A 13,365-nucleotide genomic window follows, 5' to 3' on the forward strand; every position below is an offset into this window, starting at 1 on the left:
TTGAAAAACTGAAATACCTGATTCCTTTAGTGTTCTTGTTTTGGGTTGTGTAAAAAAAGTACAAGCTTCGAAAGGGTATGTTGAAGTTCAGAAGTGAAACCTGGATAATAAATAGGTCTAGGTTGAAATACAATTTCTGTCAAACGTAGTTATTTATTTTATTTTATTGTATTGCAGTGGCAGTTTCCAAGGAAAAAAACATCTGGCAGCACTTGAACAATCATTCGTGGAATGAACGAGTTCAATTTATATTGGATTGGTGGTAACTGTGGAGTCTGAGGAACCAAGAAGAAAGACTTGACAGCCAGGCAAACAATGGTCGCAGTGGTTTTGTCTACTGATGCTGAATAAATATAACGCAAAAATGCCTGAAATACGACCATGGTATTTTTTCTCGCTTCTAGTAGAGGTGTTTACGTAAAATGTGACAAACAACAAATCATATGTTTGTTCAACTTCAGGTTCTGGAATCACGGAAAAAATGTTTCATCAATCCGTGAAACGATCGAGTAACGCTTAAAACAAATATTGTTGAATCAGTTCAGCACGGTAGCGACTAAATAAAAGTAAACTAATCCTGTGATAACTGTTGAATAATCACTCTAAATCCAACCGTTGTTGTTAAACAGTTTTCTCAGATGTAAATACTACTTACTTGAACCACAGACTAATAGACGTAACACTGAAACCTAGCTCAATCGCAACAATAAACGTTCATTTCAAATTTTCAATCGATCGTACGACAGTAAGGCGTCGTACACAAATTACGTAACGCTCAAACCTTGATTTCAGTCCCCCTTCTCCCTATGTAACGAGAAGTAACGTTCGATATGATCCCCCCTAAAATTACGTAACGCTGGACAACCTGTACTCCCCTCCAAATTTGCAGTTTTGAGCAAACATCACAGTTACGTAACGATCTCAACTACCCTTCCTCCCCTCTATGTAACAATAAGTAACGCAGACTTAACCCCCCTCCCCCCTCTTCATGCGTTACGTAGTTTATGTGCGACGCCTATGGTGTTACTTATCCTACTCTGAACAATCCGCTGAGTCTCTTAACCATTTCTCCAGATAGCAGTAGAACTTAAATTTTGAGCTTTCACTAGTTAAATGGATAGTGTGTCGAGGAAAACAGCCTTTGCTGCTAAAAGTTTGAGTAGACTAGAGCTACTCTACTGCTTTAAAAAAAGGTGTATGTACTTAAAGAAACCCCGATTTGCTCCACATAAAAATACATTCAGTATCAATGAAAAAAAAAATTGAACATTTGAGAAAGGTCCACAACTGGCTTTCCGAAGAAGCTGACGAAACAAAAGCGTTGTACGGCCTTCACGTCGAATGCATTTCTTAGTTATACCAATTTCAGTCACGATCGATATCCCGATCAGTTCGGACGTTTGTTCAATTCGGAGAGTCTTCGCTTTTACCTAGAGTAATTTCAAATACAATCTATTGTTACATCACACGAACACGAGACAACATGGCTGCCAATCGAAGAAATCTACGAGAAAAGACATTTGTTATAAACTTCTCTGAAGCATTGAAAAAGCCAAGGATCGAAACAATAACGGACTATATGTTCAAAGTGCTTTCAATTCCAACAGAACGTTTAAAATCCGTACAAGCGAACTTATCACGTGTTATAACGTATGTCGAGGTGGATACAGAAGAGTATGCCCTGGAGGTGGTTGAACTACACGATCGCAAACACGAGGTCAAATACAGTGATTATAAGTTCGTGGTACCTTTGTACATGGAAGATGGCTCTACGAAAATACGGGTTCACGATTTATCACCGCAAATGGATAATGAAACGATCAGAAGCGAATTGAGACGTTTCAGTGATGTCTTGTCTTTTTAAAAAATGAGGTCTGGGAGGCTCCGTCGCAGTTGAAAGGGATTAAAAATGGTGTCAGAGAAATCCGCATCAGGCTCCATGAGCAGATACCATCGTATGTGAACATATCTGGACAATTCACGTTAATTACGCATAAGAACCAGATAATAACGTGTCGCCATTGCTGCAAGCCTGTGCACATTGGGTTGAGCTGTGCGGAAGCGGGACAGGTGAAGTAGAACAGAGTAAGCGTAAACACGCGTCTGAACAGAAACAATTCAACATACGCTGGTCAGCTCCGACCAGTATTGGACACACAAACCAGAACGAGAGATGAAAAAGCAGTACATGAGAACAACGTGGTGATCGGTCAAATGACCAACCTTAACGAGCTAAACAAAGAACAACGACTGGCTGAAGCAAACAAGAAGATGGATTCTGCCACTTTGAACACAAACACAAATACAAAGGAGATAAGAGATAAGAGATATGAACTTCAAGGTTCCTGCTGGACCATCGAATTTACTAACACAGAACGTATACGCTAATTTGATGGAACAAGGTGTAGAGGATGGCTGTTCTTCCGATACATCGTTGACCTCGGTTGACAGTACTAGTAGTCGAAAGCGACAACGCAAAACTCAAAAACGCAAGTAAGTTGTTTGATTCATTGAATAATGGAACGTGAACGTGATTACATAACCTATGCTATTGCCACACTAAATGTGAATGGAATTTCTAATGTAACTTAAATTGATGCAGTTAGATCGTTCGTAAGGTTGATGGACTTAGATATTGTGTTTTATCAAGAAGTTGAAGGGGAGCATTTTGAAATGTTTGGATTTAATTTAATCTATAATATTGATCATCGCAAAAAAGGAACGGCTATTGCCATAAGATCCACTATAAAATGGATCGAATTTATGTATCACAGGATCTAAAAAAGAACATTTCCGGTGCTCGATTTAATGTTGTATCGTTTTCAGATCATAAATCATAGATTTTGAAATTAAAATTGCCTAAATTAGGTGAAACCAGTGGTGGGCACCGCTAACCGAAAATTTAGCGACGCTAATCGCTAAGTCGCTAACCGGAAAATTTAGCTCGATAATCGCTGAACGCTAAACGCTAAACCCACATTAGTGGAACTTTCGCTAATCGCTAATCGCTAACTTTTTAATATGTAAATAGTCTTATCACTATATTTATTGCTCATGTTTTGTAAGATTTGGACCACTTTGATCTGTTTTGGTTAAACAAACGAAAACAATTACTTTTTAAAGCTATTTACAGTAAGAGGTTCACGAAACGGTATTCATATTTGATTTTGTAAAAACAAGAATAACAAAAGTTATTTAGCTTGTATTGAAAATAGATACTCTTAGGAATGTTTTCATGAAAATTCAATTATTATTTGAATCGAAAAAGTAGAACCAAAGTTCTCATATTTTCAAGCGCATTGCAAGTTACCAAAGTTCTTGGTGTGCCAAAAATTCAATCTAGACCCGATCAGAATAGCATAACAAGAAAATTACAAAATTCTATCAACACGAGATACAAATAACATAATTTGATACGATTTTGTATTTTCCCATATGCTTTTGATATCAAAATATAATCTTAATGAGTTTTAAAAACAAATCCTGAAACAAAGTTGTTTTGAGACAAATCTCACATTTTTTTTCGTCTCTATCAAAACCTGTAGTTTATAACAATGGTTGTTATTATACTGTTCCATATGCTATCTCATTTTGTTAGAAAGCTGATACGTTAGTAACAAAACTTGATATGGGTTTGATATTAGTAGAATATTTATTGTTATAATTTCTGTTATTTTAACACCTAACGGGATCTAATTTGAAACACAACCTGAAGGTTTTTTGTATAACAAACTAACAGCTTCTGTTACATTTTTGTTTTGTCTTTCTGATCGGGGACCTTGTGCTTGTTCTTCAAAATGCTCCTGTGGCTTGTACGATAACTGGAACTCCATTCTAGGGTAAAAAAACTGACAAAAGTAACTTTCGCAGTAAAGTATGTTCATCTTTCGAAGCAATTTACGTACGCCATCAGCAATCCACAGTTTTTCTATATATTTCTATTGTCGCTTCTCCACAAAATTTAGCGAATTAGCGATTAGCGTTTCGAAGGCCAAAATTTTAGCGACGCTAACAGTTTCGCTAACCAGCTCAAAAATAAGCGAAATCGCTAAATCGCTAACTGAATTTTAGCGTCGCTAATTAGCGAATTAGCGAATTAGCGGAATGGTGCCCACCACTGGGTGAAACATTAGGTAGAGTAATCTGGAGGTATAAATCAATGATTTCAAATCCAGAAGTAAAGGAGAAATTTATGAGAAAATGGCAGTATTGGGTCAATATTATCGAACAAGAGTTATTTGGTGGACTGAATATGCGAAACCAAAAATTATTTCATTTTTCAAATGGAAAACAAAACAAGCGAATAAAGTTTTTCATGATTCAATGGAGATTTGGTACGTAGCTCTAAAACGAGCTTACGAACAATATTTGGCTAATCCATCTAAAATCTCTGAAATAAATCGAATAAAGGGAATCATGCTATAATTACAGAGAAAATATTCTATGACACAGATAAAAGAAAGTGAAGTTTATATTGCCGGAGAACCGATATCTGCCTTTCAAGTAGGTAACAAAATAAAGCGATTTAACGAAACAATTATTAAAAGCATGGAAATCGATGGACGCACAACAACAAACAACGCGGAAATTCTTGACCACATCGTGAATTCGTACACGAATATTTTCACGTCAGAGCACGTAGAAGAAAACAATAATTTCGACCCATATACGTCTGTACCAGAAAATTGTTAGGAAAATGAAATTATGATGGACAGAGTCGAAGAAGATTTTTTTATATACAATAATAAAAACTGCAAATTCAAGAAAGTCACCGGGAAATGATGGGTTAACTAAAGATTTTTATCTAGATGCGTGGGACATCATCAAAACTGAATTTACTGAAGTGATTAATGATGTGATAGCGGGAAATGTTCATAAAAAAATTTTCGATGGTGTGATAGTTTTAATTAAAAAAAAACAACAATTCAAATTCTATTTCGAGGTTTAGGCCAATAACGTTGCTCAACTTTGATTGAAAAGTTCTTTCGAGAGCTTTGAAAAATCGCCTGGATATGATAGTAAAATATGAAGTTTCCTCAGATGTGAAATGTGTTAATAAACAGCACAGTATATTCGAGGCCACGTGTGCTTTCCGTGACAAAATTGTAGAATTCAAAATAAAGAAAAAGAAAGGCTTTATGGTCTCTTTTGATTTAGAGCGAGCGTTTGATAAGGTTGAAGACTTATTTTTAATCAGAGCTTTGCAAAAAATGAGAATCAACGAAAGGTTTATAAATTTAATACATTTGATAAGACAAATGTCATTCTCAAGGATATTGATCAATGGAAGACTCAGTGATGAAATTCAAATTAGAAGGTCAGTCAGGCAAGGTGATCCTTTAGCCATGCATCTTTTTGTTATGTATTTGGAGCCTCTCATTCAGATCTTGAATCGAGTTTGTGATGGTCAGATGGATCTGCTTAATGTTTATGCTGATGACATTTGCATAGTAGTTGAAGATATTCAGAAATTAGACATAATGAAAGATATTTTCGAGATATTCGGTAGAGTATCAGGAGCAAGTCTTAACATGCAAAAATTAGAATGTTTATTAATAGGAAATGAAACTGGCAATTTTCAGCAGCCACCCTGGCTAACAATTAGAGAAAATTTGAAAGTATTAGGTGTTATTTATAGCAACGATTTTAAACAAATGATCGAAACAAACTGGACTAGAATCACTTATAGCATTTCTCGCTTATTATGGTTGCACAAAATGCGAAACTTGAATAAGGTCCAAAAAGTTATATTTCTTTACACGTTCGCCTTATCCAAAGTATGGTATGTGGGATCTATTTTGAGCTTGCCCAATAAATTTGCTGCGAAAATCAAATCGCTGGTTGGCAGTTTCAATTGGAAAAGTTTTGAACAAAGAGTAGGTTACATGCAATTGATTCTGCCAGAAAACAGAGGCGGGCTTGCCCTGCATGATGTGGAAAGGAAATGCCAAGCGTTATTGGTGAACAGATTCAGAACAACACAAACAAACAGTTTCATAATAAATACACTTGAGACTGAATTATTCTCGAGTAGTATATATAATAATATAATTATCTGAAAATTGTGGAACATGAAATAAGAACATAACCATCTCAAGTTCTGGAGCATTTGACATCGAATTTATTGTATAATTTTTACTTAGAAAAAATGAATGCACCCGAAATAGAAAAAAAATATAGGCAACATAATTGGAAAACTATTTGGAAAACTATAAGGTGCAAAAATCTTAATTCTGATGAACTTTCTTCTTTGTATCTTTTCATCAATGAAAAAATACCAAATATGGAACAGTTCCATAGGCAGGGTAGAGTTCTTCGGCCATTCTGTATCTTTTGTACAGGAATAATAGAGGATCTATGTCATAAGTTCAGTGTTTGTCAATTCAGTCGGAATTTATGGCAATATCTCATACAAAAGCTAAATGATTGTAACATAAGGACAAATAGAATAAATTTCAGTAGTGTTAAATTTTCAATTTTAACAGGGTATACAAGAACAGAAAAACGGAAAATAGTAGAATTGTTTGGAAAATATGTACATTACATCGTAACCAATGCGCCTCATGACAGACATATTAGCGATCTAGCATTAATATTACATTAAATGTTATTAGATTATAAAATGTAAATAACAAGTTTGTAAATAAATCATTATGCTTAAAAAAAAAAAATAAATTGCTCTGCAATTATTAGTGTACACCAAGGAACTTAAAATCCGAAAGAAATCTTCGATTGGACGACACTGACCCACCACCTTCCTGACGATTTGTTGTTTAGGATTGCAGGAACACATTCGAAACCGGAAGATTTTTGTTTCTTAAATTGGTTACCGTGAACTTTTTACTAAATTTTTTGGTGCAGTTTAGTTAGAGATGTACAACGCGCTTACACAAAGCTTCTTGTTTCAACGCCATTTTGAACAGAACTGGCCATAAATAAAACAAAAATATCCAGCCATGAAGAGGAGAGAGATAGAGGGAGAGAGATAGAGAGAGATATAGAGAGAGATAGAGAGGGAGATAGAGTGAGAATAAGATAGAGAGAGATAGGGAGAGATAGAGAGAGATAGAGAGAGATAGAAAGAGTAGAGAGAGATAGAGAGATAGAGAGAGATAGATAGAGAGATAGAGAGAGAGATAGAGAGAGATAGAGAGATAGAGAAAGAGATAGAGAGAGATAGAGAAAGAGATAGAGAGAGATAGAGAAAGAGATAGAGAGAGATAGAGAGAGATAGAGAGAACGAGATAGAAGCGTTGTGTGTGAAGCCACGATCGCAATGTTGATGTAGAACTACAGAGAGCTGTTTGTTGCAACACTTGCATTGTTACATTTGGAAGTGATTGTAAATCCCTTCTTGGATGATAGATGCTGAGTTTATAATTCACAGTAAAAAAAATTTATGTTGCATCGCATGCATCGCTTTTGATAGAAAACTCCATAACATTCCACGCAAATTTAAATGATATTGCACGTTATTTCCGAACAAAACCGTGGTTAACGTCACAAGCAACTGAAATTAAAATGGTGCTGCACATAATTTTTATATAAAATCGTGGTTTTCGTTAGAAGCAACTGAAATTTAAATGAGAAAATATATTACATGACGTGTAACATTCATGATTTTTTTCTGTGTAGACTATCGTATCTCAATGTAAATAACTTTTATCCAACACAATTTATTAATGTATATTTCTGGAAAAACTGCGGTGGCCCCAAAAAGATTCAAAATGGCAAATGGGATCGATTTACTAAATTAATATTATCTTCTATTGATATTATCCCTTACTAATATCATCCCAATTCCGGCAATACTCATTTAAGCTGATACTTGGCAATTTTTGTCTATTTTCCAGGAACCGGAGGTCAGCATCTTCACTTTTAGAATGTCTGTAAATCAACCCCGGGTGTCATGCCGAACCTTCTGCCGATGTTGCCACTACTGCACAGAGACAGTTTTTTATCAAAGGAAGTGCCGCTAGTACTACTAGTACTGCTGCTGTTACTCGTTTTAGATACTGGTTCTACTTGGTTGGGATCGTCCATCCACTTGTGAAATGGTACAAAGAAAAACTCTTATATAGTCCAAAAAGTGCATTCTCGGGTAATAAAGTTCAATATACTGCGACCGTGCTTGGGAAATAAGCTGGTAATAAGCGACCAATCGGAGGTCGAAATCTACGTTTTAACAAAGTTTTACAATAGTTTGAATAATTAAAATAATTTTTTTTTGCATTTGGAAAATTTTCCAGTCAGTTTTTGCAAGAACAAAGGTCCATTGAAAGCTAACCGATTTATTATCATTTGCAATTGGACATATTTTCCCCCTTTTCCATTTTTCGATTTTTATTTTACAACAAACCCCCTCGTCACGTTAGTGATTTCGTTATTGCATCATATAGGATTAGGAACGGCTTAAGCAGAGGCGCCTATTTTAATCAGTTGCAGAAAACGGGCCTCAAACTTCCGAACTTTGATCAATATCGACAGTTTCAGTGACGAGAGCGAAAACTTTGATTATTTAGCTGTTCATGAAAATATAAAACACCGTTTAACATAAAGAAAATCTTTGAAAAAATGTCAATTGAAAAAACTCAACCAATACTGCAGCCAATCAGGCTTCTTTCGGGTGCTGAAAAACATTCTGCAAAACAGATGTAAACTACTTGAAATTTTCAGTGCTTTTCTATTTTAACAACAGGCGTTTTTATCACTACACGCCAAATTCACGCTCGTGTATAAAATTTCATGAACTCAATTTATTTGATAAATTTTCTGGATAGGGCAACCAAGTATCATATCTGATACAATTTATTTGTGTTATAATTTTGTGAAAAATGAATAGTATTTCATGACTTGTTCACATTCCACGTGGACAAATTTTTAACGTATTAGAGGGATTGTTCGATGAGTTCGGTGTTAGGAGTAACCCGTCATGCAATTTTCAAGCACTCGCATGCTTTAGAAATGAGTCGACAACAAAGAACCTGTGTTCCTTATTGTCTGAAGTTAAGGGATTTTGAATGAGATTTTTTCGCCTGTGAACAACTGCTCCAACGGCAAAAAAGGAACAGTTTTCTTCCTCACATCATGACGGATAGTAAAACATGGATTCATTACAGCGACCCAAGAAGAGAAAATCATGGGAACTACCTGGGTGTGTACTGCTACGTCATCGGTTCGGCGGTATATACACGCTGCGAACGTTAAGCTGGAACCAGGGCAATGTTTTACTTTTGTTATACTAAAGGTTATAAAATCGGTCGAAAAACGCAAAATAGTCAGCTTGGCAAACTGAGCACTGTCTGTTCATGCGTATGTATGTATGTTGTCTGTATGTATGTAACGCTAAATACAAACGCACTTTTCTTATAGAACGCATATCTGATTTTTATGATCTTATACGCAAACGAAAGTTTCTGCGCTCCCCCAGAATGCTGCTGAATGGATTTTTGATTAGTGGCTTAGATTTTAGGATACTGATCGAAGAGTATTTTTCATATGAGACATTTAACTTCTAACGCAAAATGAATGGGCTAAGTGATGTATCACAGACTAACAGACATAACACGTCGAACAAATATTCAATAAAATCATCGTTTGGATGATTCCAGTACTTTACGTTAGTAACACTAGCACCATCTGCTGTCGTGTTCGCGCTGCGTCATGTATTTCGTCATCAGCGCCAGCGTTACTGCATGTGTCAAATGGGGAACTACAAAATATGTATGCGATTGCATGACAGCGACCCAGACGACGCTTACGCGCGATGACTGTTATTCGATTGAAAATTTGAAATGAACGTTTTTTGTGGCGATGGAGCTAGGTTCCAGTGTTACGTCTGTTAGTCTGTGGATGTATCCTAATCGATACATTAAAAAGATTTCAGATAAGTTAATCTAACGTCGAGAAGAACCTATTTTAGTACTGTAGGGAAATCGGGGCAAAATTGATATCTTGCTGACATTTTACGTGGATCAAACACCTGTCAATCGATTTCTGAGACTTTTTTACTTAATATATGACATAATTTGACTACCACTTTTAGATATTAGCGCATTGTCAATAATGCTCATACATACTCTTTATTATTTTGCTTTGTGAAATATACTAAAACCACAAACTAACTGACGTAATACTTGAACCTAGCTCCATCGCCACAAAAAACGTACATTTCAAATTTTCAATCGAAGAACAGTCATCGCGCGAAAGCGTTGTCTGGGGTGCTGTCATGCAATCTCATACATATTTTGTAGTTCCCCATTTGACACATGCAGTAACGCTGGCGCTGATGTTGAAGTACGTGACGCAGCGCGAACACGACGGCAGATGGTGCTAGTGTTAGTAACGTAAAGCACTGTAATCATCCAAACAATGATTTTATTGAAAATTTGTTCGACGTGTTATGTCTGTTAGTCTGTGCTAAAACCATGCCAAAGCCGGTTTCGTAGAATGACCGTTTTGAGCTCAGTTTTTGTCCGATTTAAGATCTGTTTTTTTAAAAGATCAGTAAAAAGATGCTAATATGTGAACAAACTCATAGAATTTTGATATTTGGTCTTAAAACAAAATGGCATCGAAAAAACATCGAAAATTTCCGATTTCTGAAAAATTTAAAATGGCGCCATTGTTGCCCCTTAAGTTGAAATATGTTCAACCTCGAGGAAATATTATTTTGCATCAAAATACATAAAAAAATTATATATTGTAACCAAGGTAAAAAACAAAGTCAATTTTTGTTGCACTATGTAATTAATGAGCGTTTTTGCAAATTTCTTAATGCAGTTTTTCGATAGGTTCTCACAGGCCGTAGAAACAAAATTTAATCTGTCAAAAAAATTCTTAGGGTATATGTTCCATTATTCATCTCATTAGGCCGATATTTACGAGAAATGCACAGAATAAACACCAAATTTTTACGAAATCATTAAACAAATAAACAAAATAGGCTTACATGCTCTTATGGAATCGCCCAGCATTGGAAACTTAGTAATCCTAGCTAGATTTATCTCAATTTTGTAAAACAAAACATTTTTCACAACGCTTCCATATTTATCTCAAAACTTAAATCACTGCTCAATTATTCAACTCACGGCGCCCCTATATTTATCACACTGTCATGAGTGAATCACACTTTCATGAATGAACGTAGCCGCAAACCGTCGTAGTAGGTTACCTAGATATCCGCTGTAGTTGTTTTCGTCCAAAATTGGTAACCTAGGTAACACTAAAGTGCTGCCGATTTATGTCAATTATGTCGGAATAATTCAACATTTCCGGTATGATTTGTTCATACTAACAGAAAGTGATTTGGCAACTTTTCATTATCTTCAACGTAGTGAAAACAAATAAAAATACATACAGTTGAAATTTAAGATTTGTTTCAATTCATCTCATATATTTCTGCTAATTAAGGCTTGTTTTTAGAAATCTGAGGGGAACATTAAACATTTTGTTTAATGATTAAAATAAAAAGTGGTTCACTAATGATGAAAATAATTTTGGTTGGCTGCTGAACGAGTCCCGTTGTTGCCGTATAGAGCAATACAGAGTCTGCTCTGACAAGCGAGTAGTCGGGGGTTCGAATATTATTAGAATCAGGCCATTTGGTTGGGTAAAGATTTTAACATGGGTTCATTTTCTGTCTCCTCACCACATATCCTTCCTTCACGCTGTGTTCTAAGTGGGGCTATTGACAGCAGGGTAGGGAGTAGTCATAAAAGTCTTATACGCAAAAATCGAAACGCCAAAAACTCCTCAAAATAGTCTCCTTTCAGGCGACTTGACCCGCCCCGGGCCTGACACGAGATCCCCCCCCCCCCCAGAGTCCTGGGTGAAGACAGAGACCTTTCTTTTCTCCTCACCTTAGAGTAAAGCATTAAGGCATTTCAAAATTTAAAAAATTCGGTATTTTTTTAAGAAAAAAGGACCCCACGAAAATATCTGTTTCGGGCCCCCCAGCACCTAAATCCGGCCCTGAGCATCGGCTTTTTAAAAACAGTCATTAGCCAAAGAATCCAGCTTTTCGCTGTCGGTATTTTTTTTCTTCCGAGAGGGTAAATCGGATGAAAAGAATCCGTAAAGTTATAGTTTAAGCACAGACTAACAGACATAACACGTCGAACAAATTTTCAAAAAAATCATCGTTTGGATGATTCCAGTACTTTACGTTAGTAATATTAGCACCATCTGCTGTCGTGTTCGCGCTGCGTCATGTGTTTCGACATCAGCGCCAGCGTTACTGCATGTTTCAAATGGGGAACTACAAAATATGTGAGCGATTGCATGACAGCGCCCTAGGCGACGCTTACGCACGATGGCTGTTATTCGATTGAAAATTTGAAATGAACGTTTTTGTAGCGATGGAGCTAGGTTTCAGTGTTACGTTTGTTAGTCTGTGGTTTAAGCTTCAATTCATTCATTGCATTTCCTCGATGAAACAACTAGTGCTAATGCAACAATATGCTATGCACAACACTTTTCTAAATGCTTATTTTTCATGCAAACAATACCACCAATCGAGCAAAAGGCTTTTGGTTAAACAATTTTTGCAGGCATCTTCACAATTAATAATTAATTAAGAATTATTGAATTACGTCAGCAAAGGTAGTTTAAATGTTTCGAAAACGCATGGAATCTATTATATACCTACCTTTATTGACACAAAATTTTTACTTAGAAAATACGAGGCCGCTTTGGTATATTTTAATATATCTTCACCGCAATGAACGAATCCTTTTTTCTGAACTCCAATATCAGTTAGCCATACAAAAAAAAATTTTTCGATATTTCAATAGCAGCAGAACTTAGCATGAAGGGCGAAATTAGTTTTCTGAACCCGATGAGAGAGAGAGCGAAAGCAGTGCTCGAGTGCGTCCGTCTAGGACCAATTTGGTCATATCCATCCCTTTGAATGATGCTCAAAAATGACCTCGTAAAGTTTTATTGCTGCCATCTATAACTAGGAAAAAAGCGCACAATCAATTACGAAGTCATGAAAACGACTGTCGCATGTGATAGCGATCCCTCATTTCCGGCTGGGGCAGGAACAAATGTTTTAAATGTAAGATATATGCACCGGCTACGGTCCCGCTGACAGGTCGCATTTATTTATAGCTTTAAAACGGTACCCAGGGAGAGCGAACCTCGACACAAATCTCACCGCATTGCCCGTGGGTTAAACTGTGTCTGAACGCAGCGTCCTTTCGGTCGCCCGGCAGCAATATTCTACAAGTGGGAGCACTTTTCAGAACAAACATGATCCACCGAGTGAAGCATAAATCGACCTTATGGAAAAAGACAAGAAAGATTTTTCTCGCTGCCGAAAAGTATACCCCCTGCCGCCATACCGTAACCGACAAGTGCGTC

Source organism: Wyeomyia smithii, chromosome 3, assembly GCF_029784165.1.
Source record: "Wyeomyia smithii strain HCP4-BCI-WySm-NY-G18 chromosome 3, ASM2978416v1, whole genome shotgun sequence".
NCBI lineage: Eukaryota > Metazoa > Arthropoda > Insecta > Diptera > Culicidae > Wyeomyia > Wyeomyia smithii.